The sequence below is a fragment of the Anser cygnoides genome, chromosome 2, assembly GCF_040182565.1.
Source record: "Anser cygnoides isolate HZ-2024a breed goose chromosome 2, Taihu_goose_T2T_genome, whole genome shotgun sequence".
Taxonomy (NCBI): Eukaryota; Metazoa; Chordata; class Aves; order Anseriformes; family Anatidae; genus Anser; species Anser cygnoides.
The window spans coordinates 13,300,208-13,325,000 of record NC_089874.1 but is presented as its reverse complement, the minus strand read 5'-3'; the positions used below and the strand labels follow the sequence as shown (position 1 = coordinate 13,325,000).

General features: G+C 38.6%; 1 long non-coding RNA gene across 1 annotated transcript in view; it reads right to left on the bottom strand.

The window, feature by feature from the left end:
* The window catches only part of LOC136790005 (uncharacterized), a 42,172-nt gene that overhangs the window by 8,556 nt on the left and 8,823 nt on the right, over positions 1–24,793 (bottom strand). The window contains exon 2 of the long non-coding RNA XR_010829070.1: positions 10,565–10,633. This is a non-coding gene — a long non-coding RNA (uncharacterized lncRNA). The remainder of the gene's footprint in view (positions 1–10,564; positions 10,634–24,793) is intronic.

The following is a 24,793-nucleotide window of genomic DNA, read 5'->3' as shown; positions in this document are numbered from 1 at the left end:
AATGCTCAAACACCCTAATGCACCATTAGGAATACAATTAAATCACAGCAGCGTTAAACATCTCATCAAGAGCTCAGCCAACCTACAAAATTACTTTTCTATCCTTTCATTCCCTAGAAAGCTTCAACTCAGTTCCTGTCCATCTAATTTGCTTAGCCATCTTTGAGAGTCCCTGAGCAACTGTAATGGAGCCATGGAGGATTGACAGCATTGACAGAAACTCAATTCAGTCTGGCAAAAGTATTTGTCATGCAGATACATAAAGATTCACAGAGCTATAAGGCTTTTTTAGGCAAGTCAGATAAGGGAGCAAGAACAGACTTTGCAGCTGTGTAAGTACTCTTGTACTTTGACTTACTTTGGATAAAGCAAAGTCCTGCCCATCACATATAATTTGCTATGTCCCTCCCAACCCCTTTCTCAAGAACACCAGGCAAACAATGCTACCTCTGAATCATATATATCAGAGAGAGAGATTACTTCCCTCCCAGATAACCAGGGAAGAAAAAAAACAGAATCATGAGTCACAGCTTTTCTTCCAGTATGCGTCTGAGGTCTTTCGCTGCTGGTCCAAGGCAAAGTCCATAGAGCATTTGCTCCACGGTAGCAAAGATGCAAGGCCACTTCTTCACCGTGACTTTTACACAGGCAGTGGACAAGTTTCAGCCAACAGACCTCTCTGGAGTACTCTGGCTGCTAACGCAGCTTCACTCTTGCCCCACTGACACAATCTCAGACCAATCTATAAATAACCAAAAGAATCACTCAGTGCTGAAATAAACACCAGGGGCCAGATTGTATTGGTGTAACTAGGACAAGGAATGTATTTGTGCTGATGGTGTTTGTCTTACAATCGGATTGCTGCAATGGGCAGATGTCTGTAACACACTGACCTAGAGTACCAAGGAGAAACAGAAGTCAGCCACTGTGTGATCTGTGCTTACAATTGATAAATGACAAAACCAAATATGTGTTCCTTAGCACCCGACAAAGTTAATTCCTTAGCACCCACATTCTGAGAAAACCACAAGCAACATTTAATTATCGTGGTTTCTTTCATTTCTCACATTGAGTTTCATCTACTCTGAAGACCATGTGCTAAACCATTGCCTTGATCTTCAACACTTTGGCCAGATGTGTACTCAGCCTCCCCAGTACTGTTGCATCATCATTTTGATAAAGATCCAGAAAAAGAGTGGCTGACTTCCCTGCCAAGAAGCACCCCTGAATAAAATAAAATAAATGCTTCACATTCCCTCTGTTCAAACAATGCCTGCAGCCTCAGAGTGGGTGACATTACTGAGAACAACGACATCTATTCAAATTTGTAGAGCAAGTATTTGATAGACATGCTTCCTCCAACACAATAACTTCACTGAATGAGCTGTTAGCTTATCTAGCTTCTACACTTTGAAGTATACAGCTTGAAAAAGTCAAGCACATACCAGCAGTCCTAGACTCGAGTTTATTAGCTTGAGGAATGTTTTAAATTTCACACAGAAAAGAACCAAAAATGTGACAGCTTATTTTATTTACACAACTTTTGATGACTGAAAGAAGTGACAGCATGCATTAATTTACCATACAGTTACGAGGAGATCTGCAGAGAGCTATGAATTTCTAAGAAACATCTCTCTTAGTCCACATTACATAATCTTATTCTTAGTCATATTCACAGTTGACATCCCACAACACTTAATCCTATAGAAGATGTCACTTAACATGGATATATCATGTGCATTTGTCTAAAAGATGAGTGCATGCTGATCAGTGGTAACTCACTATATTTAGGTCTGCACCTGATGCTGATGGCACTAGAAATTATTTTATCATGTGAATCAGTCATTCAAAGGATGCTGGCTATGACAGACTTCTGTTTGGACAGGACAATTCAAAAAAAAAAAAAAGAAAAAAATGTAAATAAATAACTTACTGAAAAAAAAAAAAAAGTTTTAAGCTACCCAGAAGCTACTATCTCAATGGAAAAAAGAGGGAAGGAACCAAAAGAACAGGCCTTAGCTGAACCAGACCAATCTCGCTTTGGGAAGGAAGATGCTTTTGTTGATAACAGCTAAGAAAATATCCTTGCTGTAATTTGTAACTAAACTCACAAAATCTAAATTATGTCAAATGAGAGTTGTTTTGTGCAAATTTCAAATAGTTTGTAATGCTTGCTACTTTTTTAACTTCACGGAGCTGGATTTTTTTTTTTTTTTTTAATAAAGCTGTACTATAACTCCTTCCATTTTTTATTTTTATTTTTTTAAGTTGGGATTGCCAACACCACAAAAGTGTTTATACAGAAAGGGAGAGATGACATCTTCTAAGAACATCAGGAGCATTAAAAAAGATTTACAAACATAACAAATGAGTTTACAAACTATGCACCAAATGTTGCTGTTGGACCTGTAGCAATTCCAGGCCAATTTCCATTAAGTGAGTGCAGCAACTCCACAATGAATACAAAGATATAAAGATATGTCTTATCCTGTTTAATATTTATTAAAGCAGTTCTCAAGAATTTCTTCAAAGATCTCCTAATAAGCTATGCAATAGTAATTTAAAGTATTTTGGAACATTTAATCCCAAATAGTTATGACTATATTGTGATATAGATACTATTTGCATGCGCCATTTAACAATAGTCTCCTATTTAATATGAGGTGATAATATTTTGAGCTGATTTTGAGTGTTCATTTATTGTGCTTGGGAAAAAAGTGGGAATATCTGTTTTGTTAACTAAGATAGTGGAGCCAACATTCTTATTTCGTAATTAAAATACAGATCTATCTGTGATTTCAGATTCCTGTATCTATGCCCAGTCACCCTCAAGTCAGTGGATGAGATGCTTTAGAAATGGCCTGTATCATTTCCTGCAAGCCTGTATCATTTCCTGCAAGGACATATATTTTCAAATATTTTTATTTTTCCATGTAGAATTTGCCAATATACTACATATTCTTTGCGATTATTTCAGAGTATTCTGATTTTTCCTTATTATAGATCATATGAGAATTGTATGTGTCCTCAACCTCCAGCTGCCTAGTATTAGCCCAGTCAATTAAAGTCAATTAAAAATCTACTGAGTCAATTAAAAATCTACTGAGGTCTGTTGTAAAGTTTGCATTGATAACAACTGGTTTTCTGCAAATAAAAATCTTCTACAGAACAAGAGGAAAATCAGTGCCAGCATAGAATATTAATATAAATATTAATTAAGAATATTTTTAATATTAAAAACATTTTTTTTAAGACTATGACAAGAGCTAAACATCATAACAATGCCAATTTCGAGGAGGAACACAGGCAATATCTACACTTGGATAAACCTTGGATAAACTAAATAGATGGGAAAAAAAATGGCTTCAAGCACCTATACAAGACAGATCATTAAAATCTAAACAGCTATAATATCTGTATTCAAAGACTACAAATGTGATAGTTTTGAACGATATCTGTGTTATTTTTCTCCAGTACATTACAGAGAGCTTTCAGCATGCCTGCAGGTATGTAAGTAATCATTACTTACACAGAGAAGGTCAAGAACCATCTAAACTACAGGGGTTCATACAATCCAAACATTTTAACTATTCAACTGCTGCTGATGTCATTATGAAGCATCTTATCAAGCGAGTCAGTTCAGCAGGAAATCAAGAATTCTTCAACTTAAACAATCCCTCAGCAAGGGCTGACCTGCACAGAAGTCCTGTTTAATGAACTTGTAAACTGCACTATACAGTTAAAGGAAAATCTGACTGCTCGTTTTCCTTGTTTATATCTTCTTTAGGAAACATCTGCTAGCCATTCTGCCTTTTTTTTTTTTTTTTTTTTTTCCTTTTCCTATTGCTATTAGTTATGGGATTGAAGATTTAGGCAATCTTTTAGTCTTTAAAAACTGGCATTTCTGGGTTTACTTGAGGTCACCTAAGCAATGAAGAAACCAACTGTTTGTTGGAATGTAAACGGGGGAAATGATTTTTCCCCAGGGGGTAGAGTTGTGAACTGGTTATACGGATGGAACAGAAGGGTGCTTTTTTGAATGTTTTGCCCCTCTTGCAACTCTGCCACCAGATATACACAGTTCTGAGCTATTAGGATGACTGAAAATGCAGTTTGAAAGATTGACGTAAGCCTGACTGCAACAACGCTGACATTTTATTAACAAGTGTTATATTTGTGAGTTGTGTAGCCCCAACTACATTCTGGAATTTGAAAGGTCACTGCAGACACCAAATAAGGCTTCAAACTTTTAAGACCTGCTGTGAAGGACAGCTGGCAGGGCACGCAGAACTCTGCCACAGGGTGATAAAAGAATGAAGTGAATATTTTAGCAGTGAGCTGTCACTAATTAACACAAAATTTATTTACTTGAAAGATAAATATATTTGGAAATGGTAAATTCTCCAGAAAGAATGTTTGGCCATCAATTGTGCAAGTGTTAGTTAAGTAGGAAACACACAGGACGTGCCTTGGCTAGGATCTGAAGCATCAAGCCTGAGTATCTCCAGACTCTGAGACGTGAAGTTGTTGAATCGGTTGATGATTTCACACCGACTGCAGAAAATCTGCTGGTTACAGTGCAATGACCTCTGATTTATACTCTTAAAATAAGAGCAGAGTGGGGTTTTCTGAGCGTAACACCTAACACTCACACTTCCCTGAAACTCTGCAGCCCTGTGGCACTGACCTGCAGGTGCAGTGAAATGTCAACACTTCAGAACAGAAATACTGGAGAATTTTAATCCAGTGGACAACAAATATGAGAGATTAGTAAAGGTGTTTCTCCTACATTTAGCTCTAAGTATTGGGCATGACAGCAGTGCCGGTACTGCTTTGCCCTTCAATCACAGGCAGAGATGTTCAGGTTCTTAAGAGAGAGGTGTAAAAATAAATGAATTCTTTCTTCTTCAAGAATATTTCATGTTTGTTCTTTGCTCATTGAGAGTTTTAGCATACCTGAAATTCTCATTTCTGCCTTTTTCTCCTTTATGAATGTGAAATAAAGCAGGAATGGAGATTTTTCTGCTAATACAGAATAATCTTACTATGTTCCTGCTAACTCAAATGACAAGTGAAAAAAGGTCACTGAAAAGATGAAGGCCATGGAAAGACCTGTACAGATATACTGGGACCCAGGGGGACCATACAAATATGAATAATTAGTTATTATAATTTGAAAGTGCTTCTTTGGGAATAACCTTTAAGAGCTTCAAACGTGATCCTAGGGATTTCCTCTTGAAAGAGGTTCAAGATGGCCATGTTTCCCTAACATTAAGCCAAAAATGTCTCCTTCAGCATTAAATATAGTTGAACCCTGTGGTAACATAAGGAGAACTAACTGTGGATTCCTACTAGGAAGACTACATCACATGCCAGCAAATTGCAAGCATGTGTGTGGACACCAAGAACACCATGTATGACCACGATTGCAAATCATGTTCTCCCAAACTCCAGCACACAGGAGTTGTGTTCATGTGCAGTGGCCACATCTCAGCAAAAATACCTTTGAGAACTGCCATCCCAGGATGCAGACACACAACACTGAACCTACTCAAGCTACTCAGTAAGAAGTTAAATTGCAGGACAAGTGGGCCACACAGTAAGAAACTGTATGCACATGTACATCATTCACACTTGTAAATTACCAAAGCCTTGCAGGCAATGGAAGACAATCATTTTAAACAGACTTGATGGGTAGCCTAGCCAGTCTTCAGAGGAACTGGAAAGCACATACACAGGAACTCCAGGAAGGAATCCGAGCCAGTGAAAGAGACATGGTGCTTATCAAGGTGCTGACTGAATGGATTCTACTGTGTTAACTGAGAATCTATCTGCTTTTGCCAGATGTTAAATAATTAACCTCATCTCAGCATGACATAATTTATTCTTAATGTCTTTTTTTTTTCTTCAAACTCTTGTTTCAGTTTAAACAATTAACCGAAAGCCAAGAAATAGATGTGAGCCTTTCCATATGTCATTACGCTTTGTTCCCAAGTGAGAACGTATATGAGAACTACATATTAGAAAATCCACCAGTAAGATTGCCTTGGTTCTTTGGACCACTAGCTTCAACTGAAATCCATTCAGTGCAAAAAGACTGCAAATGGAGGTGAACCTGAAACACTGCAGCAGTACCTCAGATCATTTACAACTCCGGGATTATTCAGTCTACAGTACCATTTAGTGAAGCTTTGGATGCTTAGAAGCCATTCATCAGAGAAAAAACACTGGCACATGTCAGTGCTCAAGAGCTGCCCCTCCGCTGGAAGCAGTGCAAATAAGAATATCAAAAAATTCAATGTTATCCTGAGACACCCTGTAACAGAGATTCAGCAGTCACAAAATCTAGACAATGGATCACCTTTCTGAGTCTCTGGAATTACACACACAGGGAAGTTGAATGGAAACATGAGATTGTCCTTTTGTCTGCTTTTCCCTTACATATCTTAAATTCTAAACACATTCTATACAATATAATAAAACCTCAGATGCACTAACGCATAGTCTATAGGACTGAAAAGAGAAGCAAAGAAGTGGGCAGTCTCAGAATGGTTTTCTTTGTAATTGCCTACTGCAGTTGGAATGAAACTTTCTACTTAAATTATGCTTTAGTGCTGTTTGGTTGTTGTATTTATTTATTTATTTGTTTGTTTATTTATTTATTATTTCAAAAGTGCAGAGACTGCCAAAATGAAACATTCAGACTGCAGTCAGTGTTAAATGACTGAAGATGATGTGCTTTCATGTAGTACAGTATCTCATTAAATCATGGTCTAATCAAGCCATAAATGAAACATGTCAAGGCACTGGCTAGCTAAACTGTCTCATTATCCGATCTCCACTTTCCAAAAAAACTCTATAAAGACCAACATTAAAAGTGGGAATATTTTTGTTTCATAGAGAGTATCATGGTGAATAATGCATAGTTATGGTAGCAGGTTGCTTCAATGTCCTCAGGAAGGGTTTGAAGTTTAATTCTGCACAATGCATTGTACTTCAGAGAATTTTCAACTTATATTAGCTTAACAGAAATTGAAAATAGCAATGAATCCACATCTGAACTAAAAGGTAGAATCCATCCTACCTATTGATCTGTGATCTGTAGAACCAGTGCTTGATTCCAGCAGTCATCAACCTCTGACTCTCAACTTGCAGATAATATGTCAAGTCTGCCTCTGTGAAGGTCTTATTCTGTTCTATATTTCATAGTACATTCTGAACAAAGATGTTGACACTACTGAATGTAGGAAATCCATTATCAGTAAGTCCACAATTCTTTGCAGCTTCCTTTCATACCTTCTGAAACCTGCTCTTCTTCTTTGTTACCTCTTAGTAGAGCCAAGGCTAGAAGAGGAGACATGAAGCACAGAGAAATCTTTCTATCACGGCTTTGCTTCAGAAGTGAGAAGGAAGATATTAACAGTGTTGGCATGGCTGAGGTGAAACATGTATAAACTCATCCCATATTTCCCCGTAAATTAACCTCATTAGAAATCTTCAGCATCTTGTGTCTCCTGGCTACTGTCTCTTAATAAAGAGTTCCTACTAACATCTTCTGCAATCATTATATCATCTTTATATCATAATTATATCATAGGATGGCAACCAATTCTTATGTACATAGTAGGAAAAATCTGACAGACAGCATCTTACACAGGAGAGGTTGAGGAAAAGAGACTGAAAATTCTTGTAAATATCATCACGGGATCTTTAAATGTCCAGATGAAGTAGACATGACCTCCATCATTAGCATGTCTTCCAAACAGCACAAAGAACACTGATGATAATTGCTGAAAACAAATGCTATTAAGTATAAGGGAAAAAGTATAAAACACTGACCATTTTGGAGAGCTGCAGGACCAAAAAGACTTTTTTATAATGTTGGACAGTTTTCTCAAAAGAAAGGTTTAAGTTTCATAAGCAGAAAGCTTAACTTCCAGCATTACAGAAGTCATTGGGAATTTTGCCATTGACTTAATGGATCATGTTTTTTTTTAAGTGACTGAAAGGGAGGAAAGCGTGTAATGTAGTTAGCATTTGGAGGAAAATAAACGAGTGTTGAATTTGCTGGAAGATGTCCTGGAAGGGTAAGGTTACAAACATGAAGCATATGTGTAATTTGAAGCAAAGAGACTCCTCACATGCATAAAGCTAAGCACATTAACAAGTTGTCATAGAATTAGGGTCTTGAATGTTCTCTGTGAGGTCATATGCCTATGTCTGCTTGCAGCACATCCCTATCACCATGTCTGTCATTTCTAGATTTCATTAAGAGACAGCTATTACATTAATCTTGGTAAGAATAATGCACCATAACTGAATCTCTTTTTTTTTTTTTCTCCCAACTTTCTGAGATCTTGAAAGACTTTCTCTTGATTAGATTAAGTTTTTCCTTTTGGAAATGAGACTCTTTACAATGAGAGAGAGAGGCTTACATAACCTTTATGTTATGCTCACAAATTCATCTTATATCATGGTTGGTGGCCAAAAATTGTAAAATTTATCTATCAGAAATACAACTTAACTTTTTTGGTTTTCTGATATAATTATGTTGTACAGTACTTGGGTTTATTTTTAAACCAATTGACCCTTTCTTCCCTCAAAATTACTAAGTTTCAAAACTAGTATTCCTAGACTTCAACAAAATTTAATCATTCTGTAGGGTCTTTCCAAGATAGATTACAGATCATATTTAGTGAAAAAAAATAAAATCCTCTAGTTTTTTAATCACTAAACTGTAACAGTGAAGGTTGCCTAGTCAGTGTTTGTTCCAAAACATGAAAGTAAAAGAAACAGAATAAAAAATGCAAAACAGGCAATATATTGTATTTTTCTATTTCCAGAACTAGTTTCCTTGTTTAAAAAAGCAAAGTCACAAAATGACAGTCTCCCCAACTTCCTAGAGCAATGAGTGATATTTATCTCTGTATTAAGCCAATATTAATAATATGCTTTATTACTGGGAAATGTTAGAGTCATTCAAATACAAAATGCTGCTGTTGCAGGCACTGAAGCATATCCCTGACTTTAAGTACAAGAACTGTACTCAAGCATGTGCCTCATGTCCATGGGCTTAGCTGCATGCCTGGGACCTAAGTTTCAGTAAGTATTACCCATATACCAGTTGTAGGCAATGCTTTAGTCCTGATGCTACTGTGAATTGGAGCAGCTGCAAGTGGAAAGCATGTGCAGGAAGCAGTGTACAAATAAATAAATAAATAAATAAATAAATCTCATTTAAGGAAATAATACGCCCGTCTGAATGTCCAATATCATATCAGCCACTACATATATCAGGCAATGTTTTACTGCTTTTTTATCACAGTTGTACTCTTTATCATGTTTGCATACCATCTCTTCCCGACAATGTAGTTCTCCTGCAGTTTATTCCCTTGCTCTATCTTTGTTGTCTTGCTGTGTAAGTATAATAAATGCATAATACGACTGGTATTTCAGCCAGCGAAACCAGCAATCGTTCTCTCTTGCTGGCATTTCACCTTTGACTCACCACCTTGCAATTCTGCCGGATGAAGTGCTCCAGCAATCCCAGGCTGTGGTCAGGGCTGCAGGCAAGCAGGTGACAGTTCTGAGACATGTCACTGGTGACATCACCAGAGACTGTGCTTGCTGGTGGATACTGCTGAACATTACTTGTTTCAGTGATGCTACAGATTGGACTAAGATGCTAGTGAGTGTCACTGAGAGTTTAAAAATGTGTTTCAAACATCCTCATCACTTTTTTCAACTTTTGCAAATGGAGCTAAAACTTTACTTCTGTCTGTCTCTTTCCTCAAGCTGAGTTATGTCATGGATCAAGTGACATGGGAGTGATCATATGGCTATTTAAATCCCATTCAGATTATCTGAAGAGTGTCTTTATGTAAAGGGAAAAAAAAAAAAAAAAAAAAAGATCAAAGTAAAATATTCTGCAAGATTGTTCTGAAACAATTCCGTTTATCTCTGCGTTGTTGGAATGTTATTTTCAGAAAAAGGCTGAATCTGCAAAGCTACCTCAAGTGCTAGTGTTGTTAGCTCCCATGATGTTATCAGGAGTCTTGTGATACTTGCAGTCCTGCTCAAAGCCTCATTACGGCATGGAAAATTGCAGAGAACGTCCTATTCTCAGATTAAACAAACCAAACTTGGGCTTCAGGTTTGGGAAGAAAACTCACAACACGTAGGTCCTAAAGCTCAAAAAGCTGTATTTGTAACTGTGGGAGGGAGAAGGAGGAGGCATCTTAGAGACTTATACGTGTCATTGGTAATGCTGGCACGCACCCTGGGTCTGTGGATGTAGTACACATGATGGCCCCGTTACAAAGACACCGGCCAGCATCAGAACTCAGATCCAAACAAATCTCTAACTTCAAATGCCTCCAAGGCTGGGTTAGGCCCTGTGAGGTCAGCAGGTGGCCAGAAGTAGTGTGAGATTGCCTGTCACCAGAACAAGCAAGACAAAGCCCAGAAGAGCTGGCAGGCACGAAAAAGCTAAGTAATTGCTCACTTCCCCAAGTGATGGGCAAGATGTGAGAGGGAAAAAGAGTCATGGTGTTGCATCACTCACCCTTTATCCGAGAAGTAGGATGGGCATCTTGCCAGGACCTTTCACTCTATTTCTTTCACGCTGTACGTGCTGAAAAGAAAAAGGAGAAATCCAGCCCCCAAGTTTCGATTGTTAATAAGTTATCACAGAGTCACTAGTGAAAGGCATGCCTAAAAACATCAACATTGGCATCCACTACTTTGTTTTGCAAAGGGCTTCATCTGTCGCTCCCCTCCCCCCCCCCCCCCATCCCCCAAAGTATCTATCCGCACACACACAAACACGCACACACTACACACTTCTGGCATTTTTTGTTCCTGTCTTTGTTTCCGTACATGATATAAGAATGCATCCAGCTTCAGTTTGAACACATTTTCTTATGGGTGAAGATACAGACTTATTTTCCAAAATACCCTTCACTTGCATTCTAGCTAAAAACACCAGCAAAGAAGGTTTCAGAAAATGAGAGAAAAACTACCTCTATCCCACAGCAACTGTGGTAGGGAGAATTTTTCAGCCCTTAGAGGTCCCTAGAGAACTTTGAGCACGTTTACTAGTATCAAAGCAGGGCAATAGTTTTTCAATGACATCACCTTCCCACTCCCTGTAACTGAGAACTCACGGTTCCCTAAACTAGAGCGAGGCAGGAGGTTTGAGTGCCAAAGGTCTTACACCATAGTTTCACCTACAAGAATTAGGATTTTCAGGCAATCAGTAGCTAACATTCTGCATTTGATACAATTTACTAGTGGCAAAGTTCTTTGCTGTTTACACATCAATAATCAAGTGTTACCCATGTCAGGCTGTACGGTTTATTTTAAGACAACCCTAAGAGGCTTGAATCCAGTATTAAAATGATACGTGTTCTTAAAAAATACATAAGATTCTTAATATCCAAACTTAGGGCTCAATTATATTCACAGATGTATTCTGGGAGTGAATCAGTGCATGTACAGGGAAAGTTGCCCACAGCGGAATGAATGTTCAGGGTACGCAGCAGCAAAACCTCCTGAAAAATGAACCTTTAGGCTGCAATGATACTCTGAGTCTGACACGTTACACTGAAGACAAAGGCAATCTCAGGCAAATACAAATCCTTTCCACTGATATAGCCTGGAACACTGTAAATGCAGTTTACAGCCAACGTTTGTTCTGTTTTGGGAAAAAAAAAAAAAAAAAGAGAAAAAAAAGAAACGTATACAAACAACTGTTCTTTTCCATCCTAAAACAATGGAATAACTCATGATAGCTCCTTTACGGTGGTGAAATTCTGACAGTGGTCTCAGCAGCTGCTTAGACACCAACCACAGCATTTACAACTGGTTCATTACAGACACCCAAGCCCTTGCAACACATTTTGCTTTCATGGCCCAAACAGTATAATCAGTGACTATATCCAGGACTGCACAATAACGTCTCTGTTTATCAGAGAACAGAGCATAGCAGCTTATCCTCAGATTCATTGTGATCAACTTAAACATATCAACTTGCATTTTCTGTTTTGTTTTGTTTTTAACTAAAAAAGAAACAACAACACCAACAATAACAAAAGGTATTTTGCATTTGTAAAAATGCAAAAGGAAGAAAACTGCAGATTAAACCTGGCTAGCCCCTAGTAATGTCCTTGTTCTGCACCATGACTATAACAATTTGATTTTGAAAGTGGGAGGATGAAAAGTATGTCCAAATTGACACACTTCAGATCAGCATAATGCCTTTGCTTTTCTGAGTAGCTGCTCTTCACAGGTACTCTCATTCATTTTGACTCATCTGGATTTGGTTGAAGAACAGAGGCATAAGAGATGCAGGGTGTCTAGCACTATCCATCACACCGCTCTCAGGAAGAACTAGCATAAATGATCCTGCAGGAAGGATATTAATCATAGTAAACAGAGTTAAACAAAAACAGAACCCAGGGAGACTAGGCTTTTGTTTACTCGAAAGAACTAGAGATTTCTGTTGCATAGTGCTGTGCTGCTCATCTGTGCATACCAAATTAATTCACAAGTTTCACCATTTCTCTTTCCCATGGGGGAAACTGAGGCACAAAAAAGTACAGGTTAGTTTTTCCCTTGGCCCTTAATTTTGAGGACCTGATATATGACACTTGATTTCTGGGCAAAAGACAGGGCTGAAAACCCAAAAGGAGGTTTATGCCCCCCCTCTGTTTCTTATTCATGGGCTCAGCACTCAGCCACACAGAGTGAGTCAGGGACTGGGATTCACATACAGAGCTGACTGGTCATCCATCCAGAGCCCCCGCCTGCCAGACACCGCTCCCAGATACTAACATTTCGAACTTGGTGAGGGGAAAAAAAAAGTAATAATAGTACTATAATAGTACTGAAACTGAACACTGGATTGGGTCTCTTTCTTTTTTTTTTTTTTTTTTTTTTTTTTTTTCCTAGCCACTATAACGGCAGAAAGGGCTTTTACCAACTTACTTTGCCCAGGGATTGAATGATTGAATTCTGGTCTGTTATGTAAAAGCCCAGACGAATTCCTGCTCTGCTGAACCAGAGGCGTGAGCAGATCACCTCTGCCCACCGGCTCAGCCCGCACCAGCCCTGGACAATCAAAACCACCGCAGGTTTAAAGTTTTGGAAGACCACTGAAACGCATCTTTAAAAGACAGCGCAGTCAAGAAAACACCAGCGGATATCTGCTAGGTGACAAAAGGAATGAACTTCCAGAGATTTTTTCAAATCTTATTCCTGTAAATAAGAAACAGCTGACTATGATCCTGCAAATTCCAGTTGAGAAAGCCCTGCTGATATTAATGCATTGTGCTGTGTCCAGAATCCCTTGATAGAATTACAGCATTACTGTACGCAGCTGGGTGGATGTTATCATGTTGCACCAAAAAAATCAGAGATTGTACTATCAGGAATAAATGAAGCCGAGATCCAGCACTAATGCACTTTAACACAATGCTGGCGTCTCCAAATTTAGTACAGTGTGTTTTTTCAACTCTAACTTTCTAACAACATGGACAAATAAAGCCATGCATACACTGGCAAACTAGTCTGTGGCAAGAGAAGTTTGCTGATGACAGTCTTGTTATTGTAACAGGAAGTGACTCAGCCCTGGCAACAAGAGATCAGATATTTTATTCAGAAGCATTAGGTCATTTTTTTCCCCTAACCAACCAACAGTTTCACAAGGCAACTGGTTTTGTTTGAAAATAAATAATCCATCTTGAAAGTGATTTGCTGAGGGAGAGAAGTTAAACATTTATGGTCAGGAATAATCACTCAGTTTAATTCAAGGCATCTGGAAACCTCTTGTCCTTTTAACTCTCTTCAATGTGCTGCCTGCACAAAATTCCACCCCCTCAGGCAGGAATTCTCCCACATGGTTGAGTAAAGTATCACCAGCTACATTATTTTCATGAGAGTGAGGATGAGTGAGGAGATTTGTGCCCGGACCAGTAACTTTCCATGACAATTATTCATGACTGATGTCATCATTACAGCTAAAGTAAAACTACTTCACACAGGCATTACAGCTGAAGCAAATACGTGCCTTGTTATAACAGCATATTACATGATCTTGCATCAGTTATTTATAAATGGCTCATGATGTTATGTTGCTTCTCCTAAAATCAGTATAAAATAAAAATTCTCTTAATATTTGGCATTTACCCTTCCCAGGACAGTTTCTTTCATTCCCAGTTCCTGCACTGTTACGTATTGTGTTATTTTTTGCATTATATATAAGTTCACACGACTGTGTGGAGACAAAATAAATAGTTTTCCTTTCAATGCTGCACTGGTATTATTCATTTTTGCTTCAAGTAGCTTTTATCGTAGTTCCCAACTGTGTAAAAGAAACTAATTGTTCAAACCAATTGAAAATTCTCCCCGTAATGATAAGGAGTAAACACGCCAGCAGCTGCAGTGCTCCTAGAACAGGATTTTGTCATCTTCCTAATATTTTCCTGATTCGTTGTCAGTTTTGTATTTTTAAAATACCAAGGAAGCATAATACTCCACAGCACAATGACTCAAATGTCCCATAAAAACACATAAATAACATATAAATAACAAAGCCAGCATTTTATCTTGGGCATGGAGCAGGCAAAAATAAGTTCATGGGGGTATCTTAAAACCTCTATAGCAACAGTGTTTATCTGTTGCCTCCATACTGTGCCCGGAGCCTAATTTTAGGTATTAAAAATAAAACTCCAGACAATTTCCCCACATCAGGCTCTGCAAGAACACAATAAGGCCTCAAGCATTTTTCTTTGACATCAAAACACATTATTTTTGGTAAATATGTGAAAAATTAAACTTCTTTGAAAGGCCACTGCAGTGAATACGAATTTACAATTCAGCGTTAAATGAAATATATCCTGAGAAACCTCAGCACCCTACATTATTTTGCTGTTATCTTCCTTGTGACACAAGCAGTATTTTATAATTCTAGCCCACTAAAACAGCAGATTTCATAATTTTGCTGCTAAAACAACATGGTTTTCTGTGCTCTGTCAAATAGCATTTTTATCTTCTAGCAGGAAAATATAGCTATCTTGTTCCACCATCTGCCAAAAACTACTTAACGCAGGGTAGTGCTCCTGTGATTTCAAATTGCAGCAGCTTAAGTAACTCCAGTATTATACCTATTAAATATACTGACAATCAGACCCTAACATTTTTAAAGTAGTGTGGCATGCTATTTAAGAAAGGTATTTCTACTATACTGTTCCGGGGTTTAACTGCTAACACAGTCTCCATTTCAGTTAGCTGTCCTTGCTGAACATCGTCATATATTAGATGATTTTAACTAGATAGTCATCTTGAAGTGCTGGACAAAGGTTCACTATCCATTCAGGGCCGTACACTAAATTTGAGAAAACGTTTCTTTGTCCAACTGGATGGCCACTGAAAACAATATGAGCACAATTTCAGCTTTCCTGCAAAACTTCCTATTCTGTATCTAGTCTCATGGTACAGCACACTACTGCAATTGTCTGACAAAACTTACTGCCTAAGAACTGCAATTTTATACATGAACACTCACACACATATATATGTCAGTTTTTTATATATCTCATATTTGTTCAGACAGACTTGAAAACAGAAGTCCCCAGTGTTTTAACACTTGAAGAATAATAAAAGGAGCTTATATTTCTTATTATCCACATTTCGCTACTTCAAAACCGATGTTATGCTTTTCTGGGACCTAGCATTTAATATATGAATGCTTGGAGTCAGCTTTCTCTGCATTATAGTCAACATGCACAAATATATTGCTATCTTCCATTGGCACCATGTCAGTTTTATGATTACAAATCCTCCATTCGCATGTGTTCTGCTCAAAAGTACTCATGTTTTAATGGGCCTCCATCATACATGAAGCCTTCATCTAGGAACTGACAAGTTTCAAACCTGATGTTATATTTCTTGCAGAAGTAGAGACTCCAGAGCTCTGATTTAGCACGCTCAGTCTGGAACAGCAAATGACAGGAGCAGATAAACTGTTCCCTGCTTATTGCTGTGTGCAACTCCCAGCTTTATCTCTGGCCAGGCTGACCCGCGGACCTGGGGATGTAGAAGGTATTTTGAGTTTTTCAGATAAATGGCTTAAATTTTTGCATTCTTTGTGGAACAGGATATTATTTTAACTTATTATGAAGCACAGTAGCAATGAACAATATTCATGATTTGTAAGTTGAGAAGATAATACAAGTTACATTTTCATAAGGACAAAATATTTTTCTAGTTGGGTACATTTGTGATGCTGCTGTAATGCATTTTAATGGACTCAAGCTCTAAAATTAAAGATTCTGAAAACTCATTTTAGGTATGCAGAATGAATTCTCTATAAAATGCACAGGCTTTTGGTAGAATATGAATATCAAAGATACGTAGAGAGACCTGTTAAATCATTTTCTGATAATTTTTTCTTTTCACTATGTATCGTAGCATATAAAATAAGGAAAAATATAGAAATTGTGTAGAAACTCTGTAGAACAAGAGAAAAAGAAAACATTGGATAGGAGAAAAGCTCTTCCTAGAATTAAATAAAATGCAGAAACTGTGATTAGAAAAAAATATTTCAGAAAGTTGCTTTAATTTGCCTAACGCACTCTAAAAGTGATCTAACAGGGTCATGGAAATAGTAGCCAGGAGGGGAGAAAAACGAACTCTCATAAATCATGAGAATGAATAGAGAAAATGAACCATATTGAGATTATATCCTAATCTAACTGTAGAAAAATTATGCTTGTCCTAATATTCTTCATTTGCCTGAGGATTTCACAGTATAATAATGTAGACTGTAATGTCTTCAAGGGATTTCAAGCATATGGATCCTATGAAGATGCAATTCTCAGATATTTTACCAAGGCTGTGCACTTCCTCTGTAATTATCCTCGCAGTTTTGGTTGGTGGCGTTTTTTTGTTGTTGTTTTGTTTTGCTTTTTTGTTTTGTTTTTCTTAATATATGTATGTATTTTATAGTGAATTTGTATGGAACGCATTCCCTCTAAGAGGTCTTAACATCAATCTTTGAAAGACTTGCAGACTTTTTGCATTTAGGTTTCAGGGCCATGAAGATGACTAAGGGACTGGAAAATCTTTTATATGAGGAGATGTTGAGAGAGCTGGCACTGTTCTGCTTGAAGAAGAGAAGGCTCAGATGTCAATCACACATCATCATGTGTATACATACCTGATGGGAGGCAACAAAGAAGAAGGAGCTAGGCTCTTTTTGGTAGTGCCCACTGATAGGAGAGAAGGTAATAGGCACGAAGTAAAAAACAAATAAACAAAACCCCAATAAATTAAATCTGAACACAACAAAGCATATATATATTTTTTTTTTAATTTATTCTAAGGGTAGTCAAAGACTGGCATAGATTGCTCAGGGAGTTTGTGGAGCCTTCACCTGCAGAGATATTTGGAACATGGCAGAACACAGTCCTGTGCAACCCGCTCCAGGTGACTCTGCTTGAGCACGGGAACTGGACAAGGTGATCTCAAGAGCTCCTTGCCAATCTAAACAATTCTGTAATTCTGTGAATATTTTTGTATTTGTTTCAGGGTATTTACAATACCTGATTGTTTTCCTAGATGTACCAGTCCAGGTTTGCCTTCCCTAATGACTTCCACAGCCAACAAGGTTAAGAGCCAAGCTCCGTAAGCAAGTAGTCTGCTTCCTGTGGGCCAGATAGGAGCTCACCTTCCTCTCTGCTCCACTGTGTTTCCCAATTCTGCATCATTCTGACAAGAACTTTTTGTAGCATGGGGCTTCCTGCTTTATTGCATTTGCCAAAGCTCTTTTCGTAGGAAAAACAGTCTAAGATAGGGCACATTGGTACTAATATGAACTCAGGAAAAAGCTAAGTTGCACTGTTCAATCTTGAAAGCTCAGAAATGTTCTTGGGCCCTCCCAGCTTACATGCAGAATTTATGAGACTCGCTGACTAAAGCCTGTGACATTCAATTGATTTTAAAGACGTGAAATCTTCCCTTGCCTCAGTTCCTGATGTGATTGTGATCTCAGGTCGTGCTTGTCTGGAAAAGGTCATAATTTCCTCTAAATCCAGCCCTTGTTTATGGATAAATCCAAAATTTTGTGTCCGTCAAGTGTCCTTTTTGGGCTCTGTAAAATCTCCAATATCCTTCATTTGGACTGCGCTTGGAATAAATGGAAGTTACTGAAGGATGAAATAATTCAGAAATTTATGAGTTCTGCAGATTGAGTGACACATAGATATAGTATTGCCCTGAGACCATCCTCTTGATTTAAGCACTGTGGACACCTTTGTTATCAATAACACAGTGCAATCTTATTTTTGCTTTTTTCTTACACAATTCAGAAACCCTTCTGTAGAACCGTTACTAAAAAGCCTTTTTAATAGAGTGTATTATTCTTCTACAAACATCTCCATTTACTACCTTTTGTTTTGTTTTATTTTGTTCGTAGGGAAGGAGGCACACTTGTTCAGTTAGAAGTTTTTTACAGAAGAGCAGTGTTCTTTGAAACTCACCCATACACATGTCACCCATGTCACAGCCACAGGTCCATGAGCCGCAGGTCCACCATCTACCAGAAACTCTGGATGTCAATTACATACATGGATACTTTGCTAGTATAAATAGGATTTCAACTATTAATTCATGTCTTTCACGGGAGAAAAAAGTATATATATATACACATTTATACATATATATATATACACTAGCAGTTTTTCATGAATTCTAAACTTAACACTACATGTTATTGTTTACTTACGGCTATAAAATCGTATCACTTATGGAACAGGCTTTCCTGCTCCCATTCCCCTTCTGAGTTGTCTATTTCTTGTTCTGCACTTTAAACATATTTCCTGTTAGTCATAAAATAGTCAGCAATCATCATACACAGCTCTTAACAGCAATGATGTGTTTCCAGCTCTGAAGAGTAAGAGCCTGTGGACCAGGTACATAATCGTCATAAATGCCTGTTGTGAAGCAGTTCAGTAAATTCAATTTACTTCTTTTTTAAAACTATTGCACAAAAGATACTTAATTACTAGCAGAAGTGAAAGCAGACAACTTTTCTGCCTATTTATCAAAATATTTTTAGTTTTGTTTTGAGGAAAGTGCTGTATTATAGAGCAAAGGGGAAAGCAAATCTTATTTAGAAAAAAAAAATAAATGAAAAGGGAAGGGAAGGGAAGGGAAGGGAAGGGAAGGGAAGGGAAGGGAAGGGAAGGGAAGGGAAGGGAAGGGAAGGGAAGGGAAGGGAAGGGAAGGGAAGGGAAGGGAAGGGAAGGGAAGGGAAGGGAAGGGAAGGGAAGGGAAGGGAAGGGAAGGGAAGGGAAGGGAAGGGAAGGGAAGGGAAGGGAAGGGAAGGGAAGGGAAGGGAAGGGAAGGGAAGGGAAGGGAAGGGAAGGGAAGGGAAGGGAAGGGAAGGGAAGGGAAGGGAAGGGAAGGGAAGGGGGAAGGGAAGGGAAGGGAAGGGAAGGGAAGGGAAGGGAAGGGAAGGGAAGGGAAGGGAAGGGAAGGGAAGGGAAGGGGGAAGGGAAGGGAAGGGAAGGGAAGGGAAGGGAAGGGAAGGGAAGGGAAGGGAAGGGAAGGGAAAAAGAAAGGAAATATCAGGCCTTTGACAAATGTTTGCAGGTTCTCAGACAGTTCCTGATTTTTTTATGACTACCAGAAACTCACAAAGAATAAGGATAGGAGTCATGGCTTTAAATGTAATGTTCAATAAATACAAATTATCAGAGGAAATGTGACACGGAAGGACACCTGGCAGGTACAGTAAAAATGCCAACGATGATGCAGAACAGTCACCCTAAACACACCAGCAGTCCTGATGAAGAGAACATGCTAGACAGTGGAATATTCACTCCCATGAGAGTCTGAAAACTAAGGCGTGTTGGAGGTGAGTAAGTGCCAGCTCAGATCTGCCCCCAGGCCCACTGTCTGTAACTCAGGCAAGGACAGCCTTGACTGTCTTTTAAACAACAGCACTGTAAATTACATAAAACTACCCTCTCTTTTCTGCGTTGTATAATGTGCAAATGCTGGGCAGTCATCACCGGTCCTTGCTTTTTGATAGAACTTGAAATTGAGAACTGAACCAACAACTCCAGTCAAGTGGTCATTTCAAAAGACAAAAAGCCTATTTAAAGGCTGAAATATGTCTGCTATGTATCTTAAAAGGTGAACGCGTGCATATTTGTTTTAAATATTGCTTGATGACTTCAGAACATGTGATACAATCAGCAAACTAGTTCCTATGCTACAGATACATAATATTTTGCTCTTAACAAGCTAAACATATCTTAACATTAAAAAGTCACATAGCTGAGAAGTTTCATTGTGCAAAGGCTGACACAAGCAATCACAGGAATCCAGCAGCAGTAGATATTTATTCCTGCTCAGACCTGTAACGTGGGTGGTAAGGCACAGACACATCATCTAAAACCACTAGCACAACAGTTCTGGATGCTCGGGGAACACAGAAAACTGACTGCAGGAAGTGGATAGTCTCACGTGCTCTTGTACCCGAAATTATTGTCACCAGGTTTTTGCCCCTGTCGTCTTACGAGGACAGTGCATATCTAGTACCTCCTTATCACCAGTCCTGAAGTTGAATTTCCTGCCTTTCTGTATATATTTTGTCGTTGTTGGAAGGAGAACACAGAACTTGATAGACTGTTGGCTTTATCCAGTTGTACTGGGGGTCTGGCTGAGATGGATTTAACTTTCCCTGCAGCAGCAGCCCATACAGTGCTGTGCTCTGCACCTGTAGCTAGAGCAGCATTGGCATCACACCAGTGTTGTGTCTACTGCTGAGCAGTGCTGGCAGAGCACCAAGACTACCTCCAAGCCGCCCCGTGCTGGTGGTGGGCAAGAGGTGGGGAGGGGACATCACCAGGGCAGCTGACCTAAACCAGCCAAAGGGATTTTCCATAGCATGTGGTGTCACACTCAGCCATAAAAGGTGGGACAGGAGAAGAAGAGAGGGTAGGGTCTCATTATGAAGACATCTGACCTCCCAAAGAACCACTATGTGTATTGAGGCCCTGCTTCCCAGGACATGGCCAAACATTGTTCGTTGACGGGAAGTAAAGAATACTTTTTTTTTTCTCTCTTTGTGTGTTTCCGTGCAGCCTTTTTTTTTTTTCCTTTACCCTTTAATTAAATTATCCTTATCTCAACCTGTGAGCTATTTTTTTCTTTCCAGCAAACTTTCTCCTCCCCCTCTTCTGAGGAGGAGGAGGTGTAAGAGAGCGTTTCAGGTGGAGTTCAAGTGCCCAGCAGGGAAAAAACAGTCTAGACCTTCCCATAACCTCTTCCTTTGGCTATACTTTGTTTGTTAAATGGTCCTTCCTCTCTAACATCTATTTCTAGAAATGCCTCTTGCATCCCATGATTGCATTTACTGTCCTGCTACTGGCTGAAATTCCTCCAGTGACCAAGGTGATCTCATGATCAGGTGATCTCATGATCAGTGATTAAATGGCCTGTTTGTTCTTCTGTCAAGTCTAACTGATGACCTCCTGTGGTGCAAAATAAGTTCTTGGGGCTGGTACATAAGTGCATGACCACAAATTTCACATTATTTATTTTTTTTTCTTCCCATCGACATTACCCCAGCCCTCCAGGCCATTTCTTTTTCTATGGTATTACAGTACAATCTGTCCTGTATTGACAACATCTCCAAGCTCTTTGTGCCATCAGTATATTTCATTATTACATTCCTACATATTGTGCCAAGGTCAGGAATGGAAATATTAATAATAATTCCCCGTGCAGTATCAATTCAAACATTTTCATGAAGTCCAGGAAAATTAAATCTGTCAGAGTTCCCTTGAGAAAATCCATTGATTTTCTCTTGATAAGAAAAAATCTATTCTCTTATCAGTGAAATGTCTAATTAATGATATCATGTTAGCCTAATGAAATCTAAATTAGACACCAGAGGAGTCTGTATGGGAGCCAGCAGAAGGATCATAACTCTGTATTTTTAATTTGATTGAGATCCTATTAAAATCTGAAAAGATTCCCAATGATCTCAGAAGGAATGCAGTGAAATTTCTAGCATGATGACTGATGACACCTTTAATATACAAACTACATCCAACACATAAATTAAATCCTAAATATTATTTGTCAGGCTTCTTAAAATTCATGATTAAGCTTTGTTTCCACAAGTCAGTATTTTTTTTAAATATAATACTGCTAGTGTTATTGGCTTTGGACTTCCAATTTTTGAGTCTGTGAAAGGCACCTTGGTTGCAACTTTAGGATTTTCTCAAATGTAAAAAGGCAGTGATGGCTTATTTTTCCAGTGGAACTCTGTTTTTGACCTATTCACATGCCTCCAGGAAAAAAAAAAAAAAAAGTCTTAAAATTAAAAACAAATACAGTTAAATGTTTTAGAGTTGTGTGAGTGTCAGATGCAGTTAGGCACATGCAGAACTTTTGAGGTGCTAGGGAAAAAGGGCATTTTATAAATAATTAAATATCATGCTAAATGTTGCCATCATATTGAAATTTCACAGGAAAGGTCATTTCACAAAGTGATTGCTGCTCTAGAGATTTTATATAAGCGGTCTGTACTATTGCAATTGTACTGAAATGAGAGTACATCCACCGAGATTACGATGGATGAAAGAATTACACATGTTGTGTATTCATTCAGCTCTGAAATAATTTCAAATAAAAATGAAACACTGTAGGAAGTAACTGAATGGATTGGAAAGGACTCTGTTTTGGGTGACAGTTTGAGATGGGAGATTTGTATTTCTGGGCACTATTTAGACCCTGGGATGCACTTTGAGAGTTAAATAACAGTTGTGGCAAAGACCCCTCTCCTTGGTTAGGCAAGCACAAACATTTATTCCAGCTGAAGAGGCTGATGAAAGTATCCTGTCCTTTGGCAATATACAAATTAAGCTACTGGTGCTGGGTTCTCTGAAGGCACACCAAGAATTATTCAGATAGAAACACTCTTGCTGAATGCAGCTGTCTGACAAAGCAGGATTTCATCCAGTAAGCTTGTTACACCTGAGTTTAGAGTTTGCAGGAACTATTTACTTGTGGCTGATATTCATAGTACATGGTGTAGGCAGTAGTTAATAAAAAATCATGTTTCTTCTCTGCATAGAACGTGTTTTAAGTCACATAAGTGCTCAGGCTAGTGTCCTCTTCTTTAAACACTTTCCATAGCACATTTTCAGCAAGTTATCTTTCACCCTGAAACTATATCCAGAGTCTACATTCATTAACCTTCCAAGCATGCCACAAGGTTCATCTTTTCATCCCACAGGGATCTGGGAAGATTGAAAGCTACTGGGTTCAAAGAAATTTTACTTGAGCAAGCAATGCTTCTATTTCTGAAAAATCTCCAGGAGATTTTATTTACATTCAATTGCATTTAAAATAATAATCATCATCATTTTTATGTCATTTTAATTCGTGAAGCAGCATCTATAGCACTGTCTGATACTTTACAGATGTACAGAGACATCACATACTATGAGTTACAGCTTGTGGAGGCAGGGAATTGATGGTATTTTAACTATCTGTATACAAGCACCATTGTGTGCTGGTGTCTTTAAACACTCAGATAAGAAGTTTTTACCATCCTTTGAACAAGAAGGCACCTTGCAACACCCAAGAGTTCCGTGCTGCACTTTCCATTCTGCTTTCCATAATGACCAGTTATTCCTTCTTCTTCTATGACTTCTTTCCTGTGATCATACTTAGGCAGATTCCCTTTTAAATTATGAGACAACCTCTCTGAAAGAAACATGGTCTTTTCAACAGTTGCTGCCTACATTGCTAAAAAATAATACTATGAATACCAGCCAAAAGTTAGAGAGCAGTTCTGCAATGCTTTGGACCCAGCAACAGCACAAAGGAGCAAAGGATAGAAACACCCAAAGCTCATACTTCGGAGGACATTCCCACCATGTAGCAATAATGAGTCACACTGAAGCAAAAGCCATCTGTTCATCTGGACACAGATACCACATGTCAGTTAACAGGAAACATTTCCACTGAAGACTCTCACTGCCGTGTTAATTTCCCTGCGTAGACAAACCCCCAGCATTTCAGATCCTGCAGCCTGCAGGACAGGACAAATGGGAAACAGCAAGGCTTCTTTTCGCCTTTCTTTGCCTGGCTTATCTTTTTCAAAACCAGGCTCGTCAAGCAAGAGATGTTTGGATGCACCTATCTATAAAGCTTGGCTAGTACCATGAGGTGTCCAATTAATGAGTCTAGCTGTCCCCATCAAAAACTAAGCATTCAAAGCCAGTGACACACAGCATCCCCAGCTTTCAGCCAGAGGCAGCGCTGTCCTCTGAAGGCCCTTTGGCAGCAGCACCTTCCCACTCCTCCTTCCCCTTCCCACTACTGCATGACTCAGCCAAGTTGGGACCCCTCTTAATTCTGGGAAATCGCCATGTTAGATCTTTCCCCCTAAAGATACCCCACCTATCAGCTATTGAAGAAGCTGGGAAAAGCGCCTCATAATTAATAGATTGCATCTTGAAACAATTAGCCGCAGAAATACATTTTGTAAAGGGACCAATCAGCCCTAACTAAAGTCATGTTTAACTAAGCTTTTTAGGATGGGGACTGTCATTTGGTGTGTATTCCTGCCACACGTAATTCAATGGGATTCAGCATTGCTGTGGCCTTTAGGTGTTATCACAACATAAAGAATGCAAAATAATAACTATATAAGTAGAAAACCCTTAATTTCCTAGCATGGCTGCTTATGGAGGCATCGTATTTCAAT